General features: G+C 36.4%; 1 long non-coding RNA gene across 2 annotated transcripts; it reads left to right on the plus strand.

The window, feature by feature from the left end:
* Positions 1 to 1,670: 1,670 nt before the first annotated feature.
* LOC104226115 (uncharacterized) lies at positions 1,671 to 21,057 on the plus strand. Of its 2 annotated transcripts, none has more exons than XR_011401786.1 (6): positions 1,671 to 1,813; positions 1,898 to 2,054; positions 19,209 to 19,302; positions 19,900 to 19,963; positions 20,060 to 20,322; positions 20,765 to 21,057. It is a non-coding gene; the product is annotated as an uncharacterized lncRNA (long non-coding RNA). The 2 variants fall into 2 exon arrangements; XR_011401787.1 differs by having other exon boundaries at positions 1,688 to 1,813; positions 1,905 to 2,054.
* Positions 21,058 to 23,076: the final 2,019 nt, after the last annotated feature.

Here is a 23,076-nt window from a genome sequence, read left to right on the forward strand (position 1 = left end):
GCTTATTTTAAGTGATTTTTAAGCCAAAATAGCTTTTAAGCTATAAGTTAGGAATTCTAACTTTTGGCTTTTGGCTTATTTTTGTCATTTTAGCTTAAAAACAAGTGCTTAAAAGCACTTTTTTACTTTATCCAAACACTACAAAATGACTTAAAAGCTATTTTAGCTTAAAAGCTATTTTAGCTTAAAAGCACTTCAAACAAGCCAATCCAAACAGGCTCTTAAACTTTTCTTTTTGGAAAAATCAACCGAAATTTTTCAAAGTGAAAGTTTCAACGTTAAAATCTTAAATTTATTAGCTCTATACTATTAGTGGGTGTTGGTTTATAAAATACGAAAAAGGGTTCAAAATACCCCTAAACTATTGAAAAAGGTTTAAAAATACCTTTCATCCACCTATTGGGCTAAAAATACACCTTCATCCACCTTTTTGGTTCACTTATGCCCTTTGACTGTTAGGTCAATGCTGAATTAAAAATAGTTATTATTCTTTTTGTAAAACTTAAAAAAAATATTTTACAAAATATTTTCGTTTTTTAAAACTAATGCACCAGTAGTCCACTAATTTAGTAAAATCTTCTTCTTCTTTTTTTAGTTTTTACAAAAAAAATTTAATTTTTACAAAAAAATATTTTTTTTCATTTTTTAAAGCATTTTTTTTGTAAAACAGAAAAAAGAAAAAAAATGTTTTTAATAAAATATTTTTTGTAATTTAAAAACTGAAAAAATATTTTCGTTTTTGGAAAATATTTTTTTTTCAATTTTTGAAAATATTTTTTCTTAAAAAAAACTGAAAAACGAAAATAAAACGAAATGCTTTAAAAAATTGAAAAAAATGAAAAAAAATATTTTATTAAAAGTATTTTTTTTCTGTTTTTACAAAAAAAATGCTTTAAGAAAAATGAAAAAAATGATTTTTTTTTGTATAAAACTGAATTGTTTTTTGTAAGAACTGGAAAAAAATAAGCAGACTTTACTAAATTAGTGGACTATTGGTGTATTAATTTAAAAAACGAAAGGTATTTTACAAAAAGAATAATAATTATTTTTAATTTAGCATTGACATAAAGGTCAAAGGGGATAAGTGAACCAAAAAAGTGGATGAAAGGTATTTTTAAACCTTTTCCATTAGTTTAGGGTCATTTTGAACCCTTTTCCGTATAAAATATTTTTGATAACAACAACAACGACGACGACGATCCAGTAAAATTCCACAAGTGGGGTATGAGAAGGGTAGTGTGTACGCAGACCTTATCTCTACCCCGACGGGGTAGAGAGGCAATTTCTGATAAAAAAAATTCGATAAGTAAATTAAAAAAGACGGTGAGTGCCGAAACCAATTCCGTAATTGACCTTGGACAGATTCTGTCAGTGAGACTAAATGTGCTCCACTTTAGCATACTTAAGGGACTAAATATCCTTAGGGTTATATCTGATGGACCAAAATAGACCTACCTTCAAAGATAAGGGACAATATTGAACAATATTACATGTTGACCACGTAATTTTACTTGGTCGGACAAACGTATCAAAACTATATAATTACACCCAAATTCAATTATAAAGAGGCTTTCCAAACAAGTCCTTAGTGGGCATAAGAATATAATTTAGATAAAATTTTCTATAATTAAGGTTATTAAATATATTCTAAGGAGCATATAAGAAACTTTAGCTAAAAGATCGCGTTACTCAAGACTTTGTCGTATGCCTGTTTAGGATAGATTGGACTGTGTGACTCTGTGTGGGAAGTGGAGCTTCAAATGGATAAGAATGACGACATGTGTGAAGCCAGGAAGAAGTGAAGAGACCAGTTGTCAGATGCGAGCTCTATCCTATTTTATTTTTACTTTTTCCAAAAATACATTCTCCTTAGTAAGCTGACAAAATACTATCTTAGATTGTAGCTATGGCGACAGAATAAGTTTACAGCGGTGATCGGCGACGGCTTCTGCTACCGGAGAATCAGACGACTGATTAATCTGTTTGTGGGTCTTGCTATTACTTTGCTGATGAGGTCATCGATCGTGTTCCCCACTAGCTAGAGTCCTTAAAGGGTACGCAACTCCAAATGTTTGGGTAATTTTTTAATATTCTGATATATTGGGATTAGTCTTCACAGAATTTTTTTTAGTATCTGAACCATGGTGTTTTATATGTGATGTCCGTTTGTTTGATTGCTTTCACGTGTGCATATTATGTATTTATGTGTTTAGATAGATTTTTGGAATTTGTGCCATTTGGTGTTATATAATGGTTGAATTAAAGGTTTATGGATTGATTTTAGATTGATAGGAGTAAGTAAAAATGATTGAAAAATACAATCATTTGCTTTAATATACTCTCAATAGTCCTTAGATAATTGTTTTAGGGTGAACCTTTTGTTGACGGATCCGCTTACTACACTCATAATCTCAAAAGATTGATTTGGATGCAAAATAAGAAAACTAGGAAAATTTGATGTAGGAACTGTGGTCGCAGTGTCGGAGGCATAATTTCCGTAAAGGGGTTTTAAAAAAGAAAAAAATTAAAAAAGATTGTAACTAGCGGGAATAGAACCAATAAACCTTACTAGGTTTTGAACCCCCCTGACCACTAAGCGATGCTTTTGATCTATGCCAAGAGATTCAAAACATAATATATAGAGGTAAAAAATAGATTTTGCCTTACATATGCAGTCTAATTTTTCTGCGAAAGGGGTTCGGGTGGTAGTAGTGGTCTCCTAAAACAATCATTAAAAGAGTAGTGGTGTAATTTTGCCCCCCGAATCCACCCTTGCGTAGTCGTGGTAGTAGTGGTCAAAGCACAAGCTTACGATTAAAAGAGTAAAGGAAATTAGCGACTGAACTAAAACCATGGTCATAGGACAAATGGGCCGACCGCGGCTGCAATTGTCAGTTTTAAGGGAAAATCGCAATCATAACCCTCCATCTATGATAGCTACAAGTAGAGCTCTGGGCACCGGCCATGATTGCAACCCACCGACTAAATTTTTAGGAATTTATCCCCTAATTGTTCTTAAATATTTTCATACTCGTTCTAAACTCTTAGAAATCAAAAAGAAGTCAGGTTCCCAAGTCGGAGAGAATTTTAGATTACCCATTTTTAGGGGGAAGTAGGAGAGTTAGACATTGTATTTCCTTTAAAAATAATTACTCTTTCACTAGTTTTGTTTGGAATTGGTTGTTATTATTCATGATTATTGATTTTCGTGTAATGTCAAATTTGTTTTTGAAACTATAGACTTAAGCTATTTATGCTACTACTATCTAACTACATTATACATTAAAATTGAATTTGAGGTTTAATGTTGAATATAGGTTAAAGGGTGCTTACTACTTACCAACCAAACCAGGCTTTGTTCTGTGGGGCGACAAGGGATCTACCCCCCGAGTACTCATTTATGGTTGGAAGGCAATTACTTGAGACAAATTATTTGAGTTCTCTAGGGGTGTTTAAGTAAACAGGGGCTATAGGAGTTCGATGCGGGAACAATTCTTGCAATTAGAGTTTTTCTTGGATGTAATTTTAGAGGATTTTCATGGACTACTTATTAAGAGAGATTGAGTTCTTTATGGGCCGTGGCAATGTTGGTACTAGAGGTCTAGGTTATTCTGTGACGAATTGATCACAGGTCGGTACACAGTAAAATCTCAATTATGATTATGTAACCGACCATCTCCATAATTGTGATACTGTAAGGGTGTGATATATTACATCTCTCCTTTCTTGTTTCTCCGTGTCAGGCGATTAGCGTCAACCATATGAATGGAACACTCTTTTTATTGAAAATTAGATGGCTTTGAGTCAATCTTCAAATGGCAGAACTACGATAGGAGTCTAGGAGGCACCAAATACTGCATCAGGTAGGTAGCCATCTTCCTATCTTGGGGAAGAGATAGTTCACAGACATGGCCAATTTAAGGCTCGTGGTGCCAACATGAGAGGTCATTGTATCACCAAAAGATGTGAAAGGAAGCCTGGTCTTGAAATGAGTGTAGTCCCTATCCTACCCTTACATGAGGGTGTTACCGCGAGACACTTACATCTAGAGAGCTTAAAGGACAAAATGGGTAGGTAGGAGAAACCTAATCAATGTACTTAGACTACTAGGAACATAGATGTATCCTTAATAGCATTAGTACATTTGAAACTATGGTAAGTTAATGGGTTACAGTCTAAAGGACCCTTATGTATAGGGTAAGATACTAAAGCCATGACGAGCTCTAGGGTGTTCCGATGAGGTCCGTGAAGCTAACGCCATATAGACCGGAAACATGGAGCATGTTATAATGTTAGGAAAACTTGCAATAGTGGTGTTACATGGGATGGGCTCACTAAGCTGTTTGTGGATCACTTCCTTCCTAATAGGTAGAGGCGAGATCTTTTATGGAGTTTGAGAGATTAGTTTGTACTCTAGATATGGATATACCGACATATGGCATTATGATTTCTTAGTAGGAAAATATGTCACCTACTTAGTGTTGAAGAAGTGTTTGGAGTGCATAGATTCTTCAAAGTGTTGGCTAACCCTCTATAAAAAGTGATAGCGAGGGAAGATGTTCGCCTACTGTGAGGAAACCGATCTTGCTAGAAAGATTGAGAACAAGGTACAAGATATGAGTGCAGTTGAGGATCATGTAAGAATGTCCAAACTAAGGATCTTTCAGCGGAAGTTTAGTGAAGGTTTCGGAGCTTGGGGTCAAGGACGTCAACGGGTTCTTTTGTCTAGGAAATATTGATTTCAAAGTCCACATTCAGTCTGCACTTATAGACAAGTTCTAGCTGGGGTACATCACCCTCATATGAATATTGTGGTTCTAGACAAACGTTTTCTACCAATCCAATATCCCATACACATAATAGAGAACACTTAGGCTAGTGCAGAATCATGCCTGGATGGTGCTTTGAGTGTTGCCGAACAAGTCACTACTTGAAGGACTGTCTTCCGCTCGCAAGGGAGATTAGCCAATCTTTTTTCACGTTACTTGCATCCACCTAGACTATTCATAACAATCTCAAACTTCCCATTAAGGGCAGCAAAGGTCAAAGTGCCAATGATTGCGCTACTAGGAATATAAGATAAGAGGGGTGTCAATAGAGGCCAACTAAGGTTCTACACACCAGTGAGACAAGATGCTTGGGCATTAAATATGATAGTTATAGGTATTGTTTTTGTTTGCTCACTTGACGCACTTGCATTAATTAATCTAGAATCTCTCCGCTTCTTTGTGTCCTTTTACGTTGCCTTGAGGTCTTGGTAAACAACTAGAGATTGAACTATCCTTTTATGGTTTCCACTCATGGGGTGAATCTTTTTCAATTTTTCGGAGCTTGTCAAATTCAAGTTAAGGGTAAGGATACCTAGCTGACCTAATTGTTCTTGATATAGGCATGGGTATGAATTGGATATCTTCTTTCCACACTACCTTCGGGTGTCATGTGAATGTAGTTAGGTTAGAGATATACAATGGACTTTTTTTTTGCTTAAAATGGGATCAGATTATAAAGATCGACAAGGTTATATCAGTTATGAGGCCAATGATTACTAAAGAAAATAATTTGAACTTTTTCAGTTTGATTAAAAGAGCGGAGAGATGAGGCACCTAGTATGAAAAAGGTACTGGTATCGAGTTCATTTGCATATGTATTTCCGAAGGATTATTGGTACTATCCCCACAATAGGAGAGATTTTTTGTATTGACCTGGCACGTTATTCATAACCCATATTGATATTCTCAAGTCATAAGGCGCCTCCAGAGTTAAAGGAGCTCTAGGAAAAATTTCAAGATCAACTAGATAAGGGTTTTATCGATCAAGCATATAAACGTGGGAGTGTATCAGTACTCTTTGTGAAGAAAGATAATGGGTCTTTAAGGATGTGTATGACTGCAGGAAGTTGAACAAGATTAAATGTCGTAACGCATAAGCATTGCCTCGTATGGATTACTTATTTGATTATTTATAGTAAGACGTCCACATTTCAAAGATTTATCTTTGGTCGGGATATCATCAATTGTTTCGAACTGAGTTGATGAACTCATTCCTTTCCTCTTACTATCTATACAAGTTCCAAGGAAGACATAAAGTACGAAGAGTGAGCCACCTCTCTTCCTGCCAAAGTGGCTAGCCCATTGAATCATCCTATGTGGCTAGTCTTTATTTTGTATGTATCATGTTTATGTCTAAGACGTCCACATTTCAAAGATTTATCTTTGGTCGGGATATCACCAACTCATTACCAATCTTCACGGCATTAACCACAACAACTAATTGCAAACCCTGATCACCACTAGCATTTCCAATAACCTCATGCCTAATTGGATTAGTCAAGACACCCAGATTAGGGTTCAGTGGTGCATTAGGGTGGGATGATGGTTTACTGTAGTAGTTGTACCTAATTTCCAATTTTCTTCTTCTGTTTGTCTCCACCTTCTATCTAGTTTTTCTGAGTGTTTTTTGCACGATTGGTCTCCTCCATGATTTCTACTTCATCACTCCATAGAGCACTATCATTGTCAGTAACACTAACAAAACTTTGATCTCTTTTCAAAATCATCTAAAGTGTGAGAAGGAATCTCTTGGCATGCCTGATTTAAGTTCTCATTAAGAACCTCATTTGACGTGCCAAAGGTCCTATTTACTCATTCTACAGTCTACTCCTTATTAGCCACCTCCCCAATCCCATTATATTTAGGATTAGGGTTTGTCACCGCTGTCGCAAATTGAATCCTTGTTTTCATCGCCTTAGGACTTGGTTTCCCAGTTTCTTTAGGCTGGTTTAGCTATTTTGTGCTAGCTTCCTTCTCCTATCTATCAAGCACCACCTATGTAGTATGGTCTTCACCATCATTTGCCAAAGCATCAAACACATTGTTAGTTGAAATCACATTGCCATTGGCCTTCCCCGTCACATTAGTCATCTCTTTACCATTTGCATTGTCAATTATATGTCCCCTCTTATCACTTTGATATTTACTCTGTCGTCTTTGCACCCATTCTTGTTTTCCAGGGTTAGTAAGAATCTTCCCAGCAACCTTACCACTAGATAACACCTTAGTTGAAGCTGCAGTAGTACCTACAACCTCCTTCTCCTTCCATTTATCAACGACTGGTTCATTAAACTGCCTGTGCAACTCAGGATGAATAATCCAACATTCAATCTCATCATGCCCCTTCTTCTTACACATCTTTACAGTATTTAGGCATATAATCATTCTTAATTTTTTATCCATTTAGATTCCTCATAGTCAGTTTCATCCTCCTCTTCAATGATTTTGACTCTTTGAGGAAAATTAGCTAGTAAATTCACCTCCACATTCACTTTAGCACAACTAGGTCTTATCCCATTTTGTGTTGCCATATCAACACGCTAGGGTCTACCAACTACATTATAGCTAAAGAAAATACGATTTCCTTACCAAGAAAGTAGATGGCAATTCCAAAAAAGAATATCCAAGTAATGAAATTGGTGTTTCTTCCTTAGGTTTCCACCATGGATTCCACTTCGTACATCTCATCTGTCAAATATCTCCTGGTGCCTTTATCTAAAAAGTTGTCTTTGACAATAGATGAGCATAGTCCTCCATTAATGTAAGCTTGATAAGATATGATTATCCTCAATCAATCCAATCGAACAGTGACCTTTTACTTCACACTGGATAGGAATAACTTTACGCACTTCATTGATCACAGATTTGCCATACGAAAATTTGCCAAAGACTGCAAGTTGTAATCCTTGTTGTGTAATGGATTGACGTACCTCTGTCTTTTTCCATATCACAATAGGTTCTCCACGAAGGTATTCAATAGGTTTTATGTTTTCGATAGGTAGCGGCTGCACGAGAGCATTTAATGTTTTTGGTTGTAATAATTGAGCATAGTTTTGGATTGGATTAGGGTTTGTGGATGTTTGTGGAGGCTGTACGGTGAAGGAGACGGCTAACCAACCTCTTTAAGAGGTTGGCCAGTGGTCAAATTGTCCATGGAAGGCTGCTTAAGAAAATTGCCGGTGTTTCGTGTCAAATCGCCTATATTGAGAGCTTTGGGTTAGGGTTCAGGGTTTAGCATTTGAGTTTTGTGCATGTTTCTTGTGTAAACCTAAAGTTTTAGGTTAAATTTTATTGTTAGGATATGGTTTAAACCTAAAGTTCTGGTTAGGGTTTATGTTCAATATCAGTAGAATGGATTATATTGCTAGAATTGAAGGTTGAATTATTAAAGTTTAAATTAATATTGTTAAAATCATGATTTGAATTTTGAAACTGAAGGTTGAATTATATTGATTTTAAGGTTTGAATCTTTAAGTTTAAGGTTGAATCTACATTTAGGGGTATAATTTAAATTAATATTATAGAATTTAGCCTTCAACCTTAGCTCAATGGATCAATTTTTGTATACATTCCTAAAACAGGACTCATAGTGAGTTAACAATGAAACAAACTCCAAATAATGGCTTTATGCCGTCAAATCCTTTACTTTTAACCTAAGGATGAATCCTAGGTTCAAATCCTCATCTTCTCCCCAATGTCAACATTAATATATGGTTGTCGATAGCTAATAAGTCACACTCATGAGTTAAGGAGGAGAAGTTTTCCTCTTTGATGTTAAAGTCCCGTAACATTTGGGTGATTTGGCGCGAAAGCTGAAAATATAGATACAAGTCGTGGATTTGATAGTTGAACCCAAATTATAAGCCTAAGATCGCATAATTTAACCAAAACATGAATTTTTAGCCTTGTTCATACCCGAAGGACTTGAAGATTTTGGGTTATGGCTCAGCCTCTCTTCCTTGCGGTGCTCTTCCTCTATTGGGTCGTGCTGAAATGATAAAAGAGGTAAGGGTTGGGGTTTATAGAAGAGGGTTAGAACCCTATGAAATGGCCAAATACCCCCCCCCCGAATCGGTATCTGGCATGTCACTTCAACACAACCTAAGGCATTGTGTCAAAAAAAATCGTGGATGAGTGGGAGTCTTTTTTCTTTTTTCATCAAATGAGTGGGAGTCTATGTTAGTGGCTAGTCGCGTACCCAGAACTTCTCAAGATATCTTCTCAGATACAATGATTTTTTAAATCAAAACAAAAGCTAGGGTGAAATTGAAGAAAATGGAATACCTTATATATGAAAATTTCTATGTTAATCCTAGCCCTCCTGATACATATGTTGCTCGAACTCTTCACTTTTGGTGCCGTACCCGTATTGACGCGATATGGGTGTGGGATACTTACTTGATTTGGTCAACAAATTTTAGGTACTTTAACGAAAATCGACGGAGAAATTCGAACAAATACAATAGTTTTTGAAATCAAAGCAAAAGCTATGGTGAAAATGAAGAGAACTGAATACTTTATATATAGAATTTCCTATGACAATTATTTCCCTTTCTCCTTATTGGGTCCTCCTCTTGATTAATGTTTTCTCATTCTCGAAGTACTTTATAGTCCACATAATGTCTCATAATTTAGACATATTTTTGTAACTCAATTTTAAAAATATTTGAATTACTTTTACCTAAACTCCCACACTTGTATCCATACTTACATCCATATCATCGGATCTTGAAATTTATATCATGAATGATCCAACCTATAGATTCGCACCCGTATTGAATAACCGCGCCCGAATTCGAGCAGCTTAGCCTGATACTCCTTTTAAGGTAACACAAAGGGAATTACTACTATGTACTCATAGACCCCCAAGATGTAATACATAAGGTATATCTACAACTAATCACACTTATGATTCACCAGTGTTTTGGATAGCGTGCGGCGACAAATAGCGACGAGGGCCTACTTCACTGAGGCGAGAGGCACGCAGCGAAGCGCTCGCCTTTTTTATGTGAAGCGATAATTTATACAAAAACATAATATATATATATATATATATATATATATACTAAAAATTCAATAACAATAATATATTAATAAATATATCAATTCAAAACAGAGCCCAAAAAGAAAGAGCTACTACCTCTGTTGCTGGTGAAAAAACAGAGCCAAAAAAAACATACTTTCTGTTTCTGTTGTTCTCTACAAAAACAGAGCAAAAAAAATAGAAAGAAGAAGAAAGAAGAAAGAAAAGAAACTCAGAGAAGCGTACCTGGTTTCAGATGGCAGAAACTTGATGAAGAAGACGATGGCACTTGGCAGAAACTTGAAGCTTTCAGATGAAGAAGACGATGGCACAGTAATCGTGAGCCCTAACCGCGAACCTTTTTTCAGAAACTTTGCCCTAATCGCGCCTCTGTTGTTCGAAGTTGAAGAAGAAAGAAACTTCTAAGAGTCAAGCCCTAATCGCGACCCTTTTTCTTAAGTTTTTGCCCTTTTTTTTTTTTTTTTTTATTTTATAAAAAGCGACGCTACAGTCGCCTCACGCTACACTGTCGCCTCTCGCTACACAAGCAGAGGCGAGCGCTTTATGCAAATCGCAACGCAACAGATGAAAGAAGCGACATAGTCTCGCATCGCCTCACCTCACGCTGTTAGCGCTGAGACGAGCGCTATTTATAACACTGTGATTCACTTGATTCAAATAGAGGCTCTCATTCGTTCATTGTCACCAATTCGGAGACACATGCTCGTAGATACTTTTGGTTAACATAGCTGTATGTCACAACCCATTTCACGGATCATGATGGTAGCTACACTATCCCATCGGTGGGTGAACCATCCCCAAAATTATTTATCTTCTGAAAGCAAACTAGCGGAAATGAACAACAACAACAACAACAATAACAACATACCCAATATTATCCCACACCGTGAGGTTTGGGGAGGGTAGTGTGTACGCAGACCTTACCCCTGTCTTGTGAAGATAGAGAGGCTGTTTCCGATAGACTCTCGGCTCAGGAAAGCATAAGCACCACATTAATGAAAATATAGACAAGAAGGGACAGTACCAAAAAACCATATAAAAGCAGAATAAAAATAACAAGACAGTAAGATAATCAACAATGGAAGAAAACAACGATTAGTCATAAAAACCTACTATCAACAAAAAGCGAGACTGCGTGCCAATACTACTGTCATGAACACTCTAGACTACCTACTCTACTACCCTAATCCTCAACCTCCGTACCTTCTTATCAAGGGTCATGTCCTCGGTTAGCCGAAGTTGCGCCATGTCTCGCCTAATCCATAACAACACTGACCCCTTCTTCAGTAAAGGGTGTGTTCATAGGGTCGTTCAATGTTTTGAAGTTGGTGAAAAGGGGGATCGTTTTTGGACCAAGAGCTTGTTGATTTGTGAGCTATTTTATAGTTGTTTAACATAAAGTGGATAGAAGGAATCATGAATGAGTCATTATATATTTGACTACATCATAGACTAATGGGGGACATTGATTGATTAACAGGTATGACTCTAGCGCTGGACAAGTGTGGAGTTCTAAGGAATTACCAGGTGTTTCATCTAGTCCTTGGATAAGGTTTGTGAGCATGGTATATAAAGGTGAATAGTTGAGAAGTTTCTACAATTAGAAGTGGTTGGGTTATTGCAACGGTAACAATTGATTTTGTTGGAATAGGCAGATTTGGTCGGTACCTTTTCTAGCAGAGGAACTTCATAAAGGATTGTGCATATGATGCGCAGATTTAAAGAAGAATTCAATTTTGAAGTTCGAGTGAGGAAAGGGAAACTACTGGTTGTTTGAGTCAGTGTTGTAAATAGCGCTCGCCTCATCTTACGCATAGCCGAGTCGGGCAAATGCGACTTTTCCAGCCATGCCCCATGACCCCTTGGGCGCGCCCCGTGGCGTCCTAGCAAGCCTCCCAATGCTTAGTGCCACGGACGGCCCCGTGGTCTTGGCCACGCCAAGTGACAAGCGCGCATGTGCCTCTGTTGCCCCACCGATATCCCTCGCCAGCGCGCAGCCGCAGGCAGATGCCAACAACGTCGTGCGTGCAGACTGTGATGCCAAAGACAGTGCTGTTGTCCTATTTCTGCCTTGTAGAAAACTAAGTCCTTTTCATTGTAAATATAGAGTAGTTTTATTTCATGTACTTCCATTATGTTTCTCTAGTTTAATCAAGTCTAGTATTGTAGCTTTGGTTTATTTTTTAAGCATTATTAGGGGGGATCAAGCATTCAAAACTTTCTAGCAAGCAAACAATTCTCTTTCCTGGTGTCTCTCCCCCTCGACACCGCGTTGCCTTTCTTTAATAGCTTTCATTAGTGCAATCAAGATTTCTTTCATTCTCAATTCTAATTTCTGTTCTCTCAATTGGTCTGGACATTGGTTTTCCCACAATCTCATCAAGCGTATGGAGGGGACCTTAGTTGGCGGACAGTAACTCCACTGATATCAGTTGCTTAGCCTTACGTCGCCCTTCCAAGGAATCTCAGGAAGGCGACATGTAACAATACACATGACATCTTTTTCATTTAACTAATTAATTTATGTATCTAAATACAATAAGAGTCTTAGCACGTTCATATCGCATTCATCCTTATTGAAGGTACTATGCTTTGGGTACTATGGACTTGTTTGTTTACGCTCATGTCTCCTATATATCACACCTAACACATGCAACATCTTTTATAAAAATCAAGTCACAAGTAAAACAAACTTCTATGTTGGGTCTAGCCTTTTAACCTTAGCTCAATGGCTCAATTTTAGTATACCTTCATAAAACAGAACCCGTAGTGAGTTAACAATGAAACAAGCTCCAAACAATGGTTCAGTTTATCCCTAGGCCATCCAATCCTCTAATTTCAACCCAAGGATGAACACTAGGTTCATATCCTCCTCTTTGCCCCTAATCTCAGCATTAATATATGGTTGCCGATAGCTAATAAATCACACTCATTAGCTAAGGAGAAATTTTTCCTCTTTGAAGTCAAAAGTCCCATAACATTTGGGTGATTTGGCATAGAAGGTGGAAATGTAGACAAAAATCATGGATTTGGTAGTTGAATCCAAATTATTAGCCTCAACGCTTAATTTAACTAAAACATGAATTTTTAGCCTTTTCCCATACCTTACGGACTTGAAGATTTTGGGTTATGGCTCAACCCCTCTATACTTAGGGTGCTCTTCCTCTCTTAGGTCGTGCTAAAATGATAAAAGAGGTGGGGGTTGGGGTTTATATTAGAGGGTTAGAACCCTATTAAAATGGCCAATTACCCCCAAAATCGGGATCCAAAAGTATATTGCATGTCGCTTCAACACAACCTAAGGCATTGTGTCAAAAAAATCGTGGATGAGTGGGAGTCTCTTCTTTTTTTCATTGGATGAGTGGAAGTCTATGTTAGTGCCTAGTAGTGTACCCAGAATTTCTCAAGATATCTTCCAAGAGTGTGAAATATACAATAAATTTTTGTAACAAATCAAGGGAAAAAAAGGATAACTTTTGGTCATGTATAACAGATTATGTGAACCTCTGGTAGCCTACCAACCTTGTCATGATATCCCTTACTTTTGTTTATTTTGGTAGGTAAGAAGTGCGCCAACTGAGCTTGCAAATCATTTTCATTAATATTATATTAGAATTCGATGAACATACACAGTAACCTTGTCACAACATCATTTATGTAACTCAACTATAGCTTGATCAAAGTTTCTTGCTTATAAAAACTTCGATGACTATTTTTAAAGCTTATATACCCTCTATTTTGGAGGTTATTCCTTCATTCTTCGTCGTTACAGTGATTCATTTAATACTTCACCTTTGAAACATGTTAGGTGTTCAATTCTAAAAGCAACTTTCACCTTCTTCCCTTGAGGTTAAATTCTAGTTATCGGCTCCAATCCATCGATATTTCTTCTTCAATACTCTACTTCAAGCATGTGCGATTGTGTATGCTTATATTGGTCAGTATAACTTATAGACATCCAGTGATATCTTATCCTTTCTTGGTGCATATTAGGATATGGATTTTATGGTTGAAACAATTTAAGATGGTCATTTACTCGAATCTGGTAGACAGATACTAATATTCTCTTTTTGGCATTGCAATGGGGGTTCTAGTGTCATTTGAAAATTCTCCCCGTTGTTTCTGAACCTCTTATATTGATAGTAATTTTTTTCTGTATCACGGATAGTAGGCTGTCTCTATCTAACCTTCACGACTCACAAAAAGTTTACTTGACTCGTCTCATACTCGCTCTTGTAACTCCTATGATCTATTACCATTGATCTGGATTGCCGTTGTGTTTTTCTTTTTCTCACTTTCTATAAGCATAGGCGGCCCATGTTCCTAAACTCAATGTCAGCACTTTTCAGTAGTGAAGAGTTGTATGAATCTCACCCCATGGTGGTTTCTTTCCAAACTTATAATGTTACGTTGGAGCCAACTAGGTTCTCAACTATATTTGTAAGCGATGTTGGTGTGAAATAATTCTCGTATTACGCTTCTCTTAGTACAACTAAAACTATGTCCTTTAACTAGGTTAATGTACCATCACTTACTCTTGCTAGTTATAGTCCTTAGCCTGTCTAACTAGTCATCCTATAGTCCATGTATACATAACTTGATTTAACTTGGGTCCTCTTGGCAACCCGTCTAACTCGGCCCTTTACCACAACCTTGGTGTAAGTGGCATGTCTTTAGTCACATCGAACATCTATTGGTTTCTATTGCGGGGCTACTGCTTGCTAATTTTACTGCAATCAAGGTATATATAACAACCACATAATAATTTAGTAGCTTGGCTCTAAACGCGTGAATACTAAGAGGAGAGTGAACAAAATAAGAAACTGACTCTCTAACCTGTCTAAATAGCTCTCCACATGTAATTGTGATGTGCTACACAACCATAAACAAGACTTTACTAAGGTAGTGCTCCTTGACTCAACTTCTAGGACTCATGAAACTCAGGCTCTCATACCAAGTATGTGTGTAATGATCGGCACCCGACAAGGCTGGTGTCCCAAGGAGCGAATCTTTAAGCTTGTTGTCCTGACTATGCATAAAGCATATATTGGGGTTCTAAACGAAGCAAACAAACCCTATCATGTGTCATTAAGTTAAGACAGAGAGAATTTTATTAATGAAGATAGAAGTGGGGCATAGCCCTTTAAAGGATTAATAGCGAGAAAGAAACAAGCCGCCATCGAATAAATATGGGGCTTTACTGAACCTATAAGACACGAAGATAAATAGAGTCAGCATATACAATGCAATGAATCTCATAGACCCTCTTCTAAAAAAGTGGATCATTCTTTCCTTTAAATGAAATTTGTATCAAAATTCGTACTTTAGCAAATTTAAAATTTTCATATATATCAGTAAAACTAAAGTCATAAACATATGAAAAAGCATTAAAAAAGTTCTTTCAATATCCATTATTTTTCCCATCGGACTTAAACAAAATGTTTCTTTATGCTAGCAAGACTTAAACTAACACTAGTGTAGGGCGTATCGTAAGTTGCTACTAATATGGTTCGACTCAAACATCCAAAGTAGACCCATGTCAATTGTCGATGATTGGACGCAATAGTTGAGTATTGAAATTCTAGCATCAAGTCTTTAAGCTTTGATTTGAGGTCAATGGAGACCTAACCTTCCTTAAGTATTTCCTTTAAAAACATGCCTTACAACTGTTCAAAAAATTGCAATGAGAGGAAGCCCTAGATGGCTTGTATCAAAAGTTAGGGACATGAGAAAGAGATGTTTAAACTAGTATGGCTGAGAGAAAAGATTTAAACCTGGTGAAGTGTATTAAAGACTATTCTCGACAAGTGTTGATAGGAGATAATGAGATCAAGAAGCGATAGAGAGTCTATTTGATTAATTGTTCAACTCGAACCACGAGAATAGAAATTAGGATTTTCATACATCTGTACACGATGAATTTAAGCTATACTATGGAATTACGCTCGTAGAGGTAGAGGACGCCTTGAAAATATAAAGATTAAGAAAGTCTGTGGTCCATATGGTATTCCTATAGAGGTTTGGGAGTGTCTTTAGATAAGTCGGAGTAGAATGGTTTACCAAGCTATTTAATGCTACATTAAGAAGTGGTATGACTTCCAACAAGTGGAGAAAGGGTACCCTGATCTCACTTTTATAAGAACAAATGAGATATTCAAAGTTGTGCAAACTATTGTGGCATTTAACTTGTGAGTCATTGCTATGAAATTTGGGAAAAGAGTGATGGAGCGTATACTTGGAGACACTACAAGAGTGACTAACATCAGTTTGAATTATGTTCGGTAACGCTTGCTTAGAAAATTGATAGAAATTTGTTACGAGAGAGAGATTTACGGATGATGTTCATTGATATGGAGAAAACTTATAATAGAGTACCTAGGAGAGTCCATTGGTTTGTGTTAGAGAAAAATTAAATTCATGTTAAATATTTGAATTTCATAAAAGGAGATATATGAAGGAGCCTTTACTAGCGTTAAAATAGTAGTAGGAGCTTAAAAGAGTTTTTCGTAATCGTAGGTTCAGACCGGAACCAACATTAAGCCTGTACATGTTTACCCTAATTATGGTTGAGCTAACCAACATACACAAGAGGATGTACCACAACGTGTGCTATTTGTTAATGATATTGTGCTAATTGACGAAACCAGCGAGGGTGTCAACCAAAAGCGTGAACTATGAGGAAGTACTCTAGAGAATAAGGATTTTAAGATAAGTAGAAGTAAGATTGAATATATGCACTGCAAGTTTAGTTAGCATAAGAAAGTGAAGTTGAGGTCAGATGAGATGGGATTGTGGTGCCTAATGCAAACAATTCAAATATCGAGGTTGGTTGTTCTAGGAGGATGGAATGATAGATGAGGATGATATACATAGCATCAAAATTTGATGGTTGAAATGGATAAGTGGTTTCGGGGTGTTACGTGATAGAACGATACTTACCAAAGTTAAAGGTATTTTGGAAGGTTCTATTGAACATTTATACGTCCAACAATGATATGGAAACACATCACTACCAGGGCCTTTTCGCCTCCCCTACTTCCTACCCCCAAAACCATTAAAATCACTCATCTAAGAAAAAACTGAAGAAAGTGAAATTAAAAAAAATAAAATTAAAGTGGCATTTGACACATGGAGGAGCGTGTAAAATGTAGCCCTCCACAAGCTTGATTTTTTATTTTCAAGGAGGTATTAGTTCCACTCTGAACCATAATAGGGGTAAGGGATCGCCATTGGAGTTTAGGTGTAGAATTGAGTTTTTGGGATAAGTCTTAGGGGCGACTTATGTATTTTTTCAGAAGATTTAAAGAGATACCATTTAGTTGAAAGTATATTGTAGTTAACCTGTTCACTTTAGGTTCTTTGCTTTCTATGAGTCTCTTAGTCATCTTTGAGATTCTACGACTTTATTTGAGCATGATATATTCTATAGGCTTGTTAACATATATTTGAATTGTGAGTCCTATTCGAGATTCCTTCTAGTACTTTTTATTTTTATTTCTGTTTTGTAATGTTAGCCTGGATAAATTTAAATAGAAAATATGGTCAGATCACTGATATAGTCGACCCTAACTTATTTGGGATTGGGGCTTAGTTATTGTTACTGCTTGTTCCTTGATTGGGAAGCTAAGGTTAAAGAAACTAGTAGTATCCATGAAATTATCCATGATTCCAATGAATAAATTATATGAACCAATTGAAAAGTGGGAAATTATTGATTGATTTGAGTTACCCATGGCATGGTAAAACACAATTTGATGATATGAGGGTCAAAGATGAAACCAAAGAGGGTTGAGTATTGGGAATTTGTTATGGATGAGTCTATATAGGGATATAATGAACACTCTTTCTAAAAAACTTGACACTAGATTAATGCAATGTAGTTATAGATTGATTGAAGGAAATGTTCCTGATTGCCCATGAACGATATGCTTGAGCTACACACGCTTGTATTGTGAGTGAAAGAAATCTTGGTAGAAAGTTAAAGCTTGCACTTGTCAAAGATGGTATAAATTATTGTTGATCCTACGAGGATTGAGGTTTCTAATTAACTAATTAATGTTTCCTGAACACAACTTTAGAAATTAGATAACTTTATGAACGATCCTATAACTAAAGTGAATTGAAAAATGCCAAAGTTCTGGAGGCAGAATTGATGGTTGGAGATTCTAATAAGCAAAAAAAAGTTTGGATATGGATTTCGCCTTTGACTAACATATGATCTTCATTCCTCTTTAATCTATTCACTTTCTAAGTTATTTGGTGTTTCTTTAAATTATGCCAAACTATTATAACCTTCTTCACTAGGTGTACCTTTCGCGATTAACAAATAGTGATTAAAGCACCTTAAGTGTTGAAGATGATTGACTAACCCACTTTAGGTCCCACAATAGATATAAACCCTCTTAGTTACCTAGATTTGTTAGCAAGTAGGTTCAAGACTAGCCTTTGCTCGCGTTCAGGATAAGAAAAAACAAATTATGACCATTGAAGCATAGGTGAGAATGTGCCGAGGGTCTATCGGAAACAATCTCTCTGCCTTTTCAGGGGTAGGGGTAAGGCTGCGTACATCTTATCCTCCCTAGACCCCACTTGTGAGAAACTAACTACTGGGTTTGTTGTTGTTGTTGTTGTTGTTAAGAATAGGTTAGAATGTGAAGGATTCAAACGACTTCTTTCAATTAGAATTTTGAAATTGCACTAAGAAAGATTAATCGAATCAACATTAGATGAAACAAAGAAATTAATCCATAAAATTAAATCTTAGGATCCATCTAAATCCTGCTACAAGAAAGCCACTCCATAGCGGAGTGTGATTCAAATAAAATAGTATTGAAGCCACAAATATTTCATAGGTGCAAGAGAACGTAAAATGTGAGAAAAAAGAACTCTTAATCTTGAATTTTTTCCTTGAATCCGTGATTCTTTTGTTGGATCCTTGCTACCTAGCAATGGCTGCGAATGTGTGTCAGAAGTTCTTCAAAGAAAACCTCATTTTCATGATTTGATTTTTTTGGTTGCCTGTTGTTTACATGGTACACTATTGTAAGCTTCTCAAACCTACTTAGTTGATTGTGACACCGTATTTTACATAGCTTATGATTTTTATGATGGGGCTAAGATGATGCCTGTCTGTTACCGCATTGTTACCTTATATATGATGTATTCATGATATAATATATCACTGGTTATTGTTATAAGGAAAGGCATTTCTAATCTATTTTGTGAATACTATGTACTGGCGTGCTTCTTGACTTGTGTCCATATAATGTAGTTGTTGGTAAGCGTTATCTACTCATTGAGCTAGGTGACTCACTTTTTTTTCTATTATTTTACAGAGACATCTATTGACGTAGACGAGGACCTACCTATCTAGAGCTTGCAAAGCTGATAGTATCGGAGAGCCCCTTGTTGGTTTGCGCAGGAGAAGAGGTCTTTATCATTTATTCATGTCCTTTCCTTGAACTCTTAGGATTGCTTTGTTAGTTTCCATGAGTACTTTGGTTATCGTAACACTTTTAGTGTCCGTTGAAATTTTTTTTTATTTAAATTTTCGTGATGGACCTAGTATTATTGTGTTATTAGTGGGAGGTTAGTAATTTTGGTGATTTTTTTGATGGGTGCTTGTTGTGTTGTGATTTTAGCCGAGACATGAAAGTTTTGATAGCCCTTCCCTGAACCCCATGTTGGTTAGCTGGAGCGAAGAGTTTTTGTCATTATTGTCGTACGTTCTTTTAAACTCTTAGGATTGCTCCTTTTGTCAAGTTCATGAGTATTTTGGTTATCGTAAGACTTATAAGTACAATTTTCTACTATTTTTTGGTGATGGAGTTAGTATGTTACAAAAGGGAAGTTAGTAGTGGTGGTGGACTTTGTCGTGTTGTATGATTCTAGCTGAGATAGGAAAATATGGATAGCCCTAGATATAAGAAAACTTTGTCCGATTTTCTTTAAAATCCTGGTAAACTTGCTAGGGATTATTCCTGAGCGGCGATCACATCTCTAAATTGGGTTGTGACGTTTTTGCAGTTTGCAGGATTGAGATGCTCAAATAAATTAGGATTTCCAAATCATTGAAAGTAATGCTGCAAAGGTGGATGCAAGAGTATTGTTTCATATTTTACCTGATCAGTTTGTAGAATATCAAGTTTTGTTGATATGAACCTCATGAAGATGTTTGTGGATGCAGGGCACTAGTATTCACTCCAGAAGCTGCATTGCCCTTACTGCTTCACTGGGAAGTGTGGTTTTTCCTGCATTTTAGAAATAAACCTTAGGATGTTTCAGAAAATGAGATGTTTCATTTTGGAGGCATTTCCTCACTTGAAATGCACTGTCCTTGATCTTCCACATGTTGCTGCTGACATGCCAAAAAGTGAGAATTTAAGCTATGTAGGAGGGGCTATGTTTCAATCTAGTCCACATGTTGTTGCTGATGCCATTTTGCTTAAGGTATATACAAGAACTTTATTCTTTATATATCCTTATGTAGATGAGTTTAGCATTTATCACACTATCAAATCACTTAAAAGATCGGTCCGCAAAAGTGTAATTGGTAACTCAAAAAAAAAGCAGGCTAAGTACGCTAATCGCATAAAAAGTTTTTGCACTGTGAGTTCATACAAGTTAAAGATTGTCAAATACAATTTGGGCAGCTTCTATTTAGGTTGGAAGAAATTTCTCCATTTTCTATACATTATCCGAGGCACATCCTTGTATACTAGCATAGATTATACATAAGCACAAATTTCTCACATGGATTCAACTTTCTATATCCTTTTTGTATTAATTAAATTTACGTCTGTTTGATCTAATTAACTATCTTCGAAATTGGCAGAACATTTGTTCAAATTAATCAGAGTTCGATGCAATGTCACACTGTTATGTTTTGCAGCAAGTAGTGCACAGTTGGAGAGATGAGGATTGTGTCAAGCTACTGAAGAAATGCAGAGAAGCTATTGCATTGACATGGTGTTAAGACACAAACGAAGATGTCTTGTCCAACTTCTTTGTATTCGGTTCATCAGTCTTTGATAGTTCTAGAGAGAATATTTGCATGTAGTCTTTTCCGTCTTATATAACTTGTAATGCTTCGCTTGATGATACTTTCTCATGTTTTTCATCGTCAAACATATTTTAGACAAAACTTTAATTGATATGAAAAAAAAAGATTAAACTTTTCTCTTATGTACACATTATCACTCTACTTTGCAAAGTGGTTGAAACTTATAGTATTACTTAATTTGTTCTAAAAATATGTCGGCCAGTCAAGTATAATTAAGCATTACGTGGTTTGTGCCACGAGCTTAAGCCTTTACTTTAGTATAATTAAGCAGCTAAAGGCACTATAAATGTAGAAGAGTTATTACTACTCATTTCCAGAATTAGACACTATGACTCCATTGGGTATGAGTGTAGGACCATTATATGACGTGAGAAATCTGACGTGAGCATTTCAAAATTGCTGAGAACTATACTATATATGCGCAATGGGACTCTACTGCTGTAACTGTGTGTGTATCAACAACCTGCATTTTCTTCTCCTCCGTTGCTGCTTCATGCCACTTCTGTGATTTTTTATATCTAATATGTTATAGTCACTTATCAAGCAATGCTCTTACCTTAAAAAGTATCATAATTGTGCAAATGTTTCTTCTCATTGACAGGTATAGCATTAAGACTCACCATTTTAATGATAGACTAGGTGAGCTGATTGTCAGCTAGCAGCTAGTCTTCAGTCCTATGATACTATTCATTGGATCTGTCGAATATTCAAATTTATTAAATGATTATCTATTGAAGATTCTTGCAGTTAATAAATATATGTAGCGGGCTTTACATATGATGGTTTATAAGCTGCAAAGAAAACATGCATTGGGTTTGTAAACTATTCTTGAAGGGTAAATCCCTGATGCCTTGAAGCAATTGTTAATTATGTAGGTAAACTTTGACAAAAAAGAAACGAGTAGAATTGCAAGCTATTAAGGGTGTTTGTATTCGCTTAAAATTGGTCAAATTGTTTACCTCAAAAAATGGGAGTAACAATTAAATATGATATGGTTTTAAAGGTATGTGATTTATTCTAATACTAGTAATATACAAGTAATATTAGGTCTAAGTAAGAAGAATTGATGAACCAAACCAATGTTGCTAGAGCAATAAGGACCTCGAGCTCGATTTTCTTGGGGGCCTCAAGGTGAGCTAAGAGCAATGAAATATGTACAGTAAAGTAAAAACAATAAAGCTGAAGAATACTTGTTGAGCACAGTAAACAAGAAAAGCAGAGTAGAATATTTTATTGCAGTGAATAATGTATTTTTTACAAAATAATTGGGGTCCCTTTTATACAGGAAGGGAAAACCCTAATATGGTACATTTCCAATTATGGCAAAGAATTCTATTGGTACAGCTGTATAACAACCTAGTACGGACTTGTACTATTTTGTACAGATCTTATCCTATAATTTATGCCCTGACCCACGTGTCCTTGAGAAATTCCTGCTCTTTCTTGAGTGTTTTCGAGATTATACTGTCCTCGATGTAGGTTGTGCCAGGTCTTCAATCTGCTTCCTCGAGGTGTGTGTCCTTCAGCTGGGTCCGACCCCTACTTTGAGTCGCCTGGACTCGGACTCATAGCCCAATTTAAGACTTCAAAATCAGGCTCCTTGATTTTGATCGTATATAGATAGTCCCCGTGTTTCTTAGAATAAGATGATAAGAAACAATTTGAACCTCGATTTTCCCGAGCCTCTCGTGATGACGTCATGCTCATGACGTAGGCGCTTGAAGTGATCGAAAATATCATGTCAGCATGGTTCCCCAAAACATCAAATACGTTACAGCTTTTGTCGGCCACTTGTGCCGCCGGTCCCGTTGTCGGCTTTCTATAAATAAGGGGTTACTTGGCTGAACAAAAACTACACTTATTCCTTCTTCATCTACTTTTAGCCATTTCCCTTCTTTATCTCTTCCTCTAATCATCTATTTCTATGGTTTAAATCTGTGACCAACATGGCAGCAACTTTACCAGTTACGCCAAGGCATCCTTTTTCAAAGCTGTGGCTCGGGACAACGAGAGAAGGGCACCAAATCCTTCCTGTATCAGGAGATATGCGAACTTTGCACTACTACCCATCTCTCTTAACTTCAACCTGGTGTGGTGCTTCATTACTTTTGCTTTCCATGGAATAAGGTGGCACTATCATC

This window comes from Nicotiana sylvestris, chromosome 8 (assembly GCF_000393655.2).
Source record: "Nicotiana sylvestris chromosome 8, ASM39365v2, whole genome shotgun sequence".
Taxonomy (NCBI): domain Eukaryota; kingdom Viridiplantae; phylum Streptophyta; class Magnoliopsida; order Solanales; family Solanaceae; genus Nicotiana; species Nicotiana sylvestris.